Source organism: Aplysia californica, unplaced genomic scaffold, assembly GCF_000002075.1.
Source record: "Aplysia californica isolate F4 #8 unplaced genomic scaffold, AplCal3.0 scaffold00010, whole genome shotgun sequence".
NCBI lineage: Eukaryota > Metazoa > Mollusca > Gastropoda > Aplysiida > Aplysiidae > Aplysia > Aplysia californica.
Genome location: NW_004797280.1, coordinates 1,042,239 through 1,044,323, shown reverse-complemented (window position 1 = coordinate 1,044,323; position 2,085 = coordinate 1,042,239). Strand labels below are relative to the sequence as shown.

Sequence of the window (2,085 nt, the reverse complement as noted above, 5' to 3'; positions counted from 1 at the left end):
GAGAGAGAGAGAGAGAGAGAGAGAGAGAGACACCGGGACAGAGACAGACAGACAGACAGATACATGTTTGTATAAAGTTAATAAAACTTGCAAGTCTTTATTCAATGCCGGTGAATTAGGTGTTGCAGCATCGATGTTTTGAAAAATATCTGGTTGAGAGTAATTTCACTTGAAGCTTCGACTTCTGGTGAGATGCCCAAAACACGCGAGGTACCTCATTTCCACAAGAAGGGATCCTAAACGCAGCAAACTGGAGGGGAGTTCACTGGTTTCAGGCTCGCCTTCAATGATTTTCAAAGTTTTCCACCACAAAAGTTGGTCAAATGCTATAATACGTGTTTTGTTGTGTTATTTTTCATGGGAACCACAAGAAAGATTGTGCCGGTTAAAATGGAGACTACACAATGCGAGGAACAAATGAATTCATTTATCTATTCCAGACTGTAGGCCTATCTGAACTCACAGACAGACAGACAGACAGACAGACAGACAGACAGACAGACAGACAGACACACACACACACACACACACACACACACACACACACCAACGCAGGCGCGCAGTCATATACAAACAATACAAACAATGCCGAAAGCTGGTATGAATGAACGACTGAGATATCTAGATCTAGACTCAAGTCATTTCTACGTGTACTTAAATTAGACATAAATCTAGATCTAAACACATGGACCTATTGATCTACTAAAATAAGTATTCCATAGAAACTCTCTTTTGTTCTTCAACCATAACGGGTTTCTGTACTTTAGCGCGCACGTCTGTGCGTTAGCACAGGCGTCTGTGTGTTTTAGTTGATTTTAAAACGTACATGAGGTACCAAAAGCAACTCTTTCAATGTAGCTTATTTCTACTGATATTTAAGTTGCATACTACACAAAATGACACATCTGGCTTTAAACTTCTGCGAAAATACGTCAATAAACTTTTACGGTTAAGTGTGACACAGGAAAAAGGTGTCACGGTTTATAGGAAAGGTGCATCTCTTCCCGTAATGTGGAATGCCCGGATGTAAACCAGCATGAATAAACATCTTTTTATTTATGGAAACCCAGGAGGGTTAGAACAGAAATTGGTCATTAGAAAATGACCAATATCTCAGAAAAGCCACAGACACCCTTTTCTACCACTTCGTGTCGGAATTATTTCTGTTGCAATTAGTGACGGGTTATTTCGTCTGGACAGTGGACTAAACCTCGCGTCGTAGCTCAGAGACGAAGCCTGCACACGAGATCTGGTTAAGTGGCGAGGGAAACCCCGCGCGACGCCAAAAATAGATGGCTGAAATACGTCATCTACATTTCGGCCAATCACAGAGATGTGCTAAATGCTCGCTGCAGCTTCATGTACTGTCGACAATCGACCGAAGCTGTTTTGCTGTGCTCACCTTCACCCTCTGTGAACTCTGTCGCATTCGGACCACCGCTGCATGAGGCCTATTTTTCACGCAAGTAACCTATTCCTGCGCTGTTTCTTCATTCACTTTGTTTAGTGTCAGTGTGCCAGTGAGGACGATTCAGAGCGTCGTGAACGGAGCCTAGCTTGCAAACTACGTGCGCCGTGAGTAAATGTAGGCCTAGTCACTGCGTTTTTCATTCCTTTCACTTTCACGAGAGGGAGACCGACACTGTGCCAAGTGGCCAACGACTTGTTCACCCCTTCTTGATAGCACGACAATTTATCGAAGTGAGTATTGGGAGCCGACTCCCTATAATCATTTGGCATTTTTAGGAGTCGACTACGATTATTCACTTGACTCTAGTCTATTAGCAGTCAAAGATTACATCCCACTTAGTCATGACAAAATTACGGTGGTAATTCATTGCGCATTGTTATGGGTAGGGTTAGGGGTAGGGCTAAGGGGTTGGGTTAGGGGTTGGGTTTCTTCTCCATTGTGCTTGTTGAGGGTAAAGGGTAGGGATAGGGGTAGGGTTACGGGTAGGGTTAGGTCTCTTCTCTGTAATTTTAGTGATTATAAATCAGTGATTAGTTTAGAGTTAGAGTCTATAGTGTGATTAGGGTAAGATTTCTTTTCTTTTAGGGTAGTTTTTTTTTGTTGTTTTTTTTTGG

At 42.6% G+C, this 2,085-nt stretch overlaps 1 protein-coding gene across 1 annotated transcript in view; it reads left to right on the top strand.

The window, feature by feature from the left end:
• Positions 1-1,362: 1,362 nt before the first annotated feature.
• The window catches only part of LOC101847392 (glutathione S-transferase 1), a gene marked incomplete in the record, with an annotated part of 30,021 nt that continues 29,298 nt past the window's right edge, over positions 1,363-2,085 (top strand). Inside the window, 1 exon segment of the mRNA XM_035970026.1 lies at positions 1,363-1,462.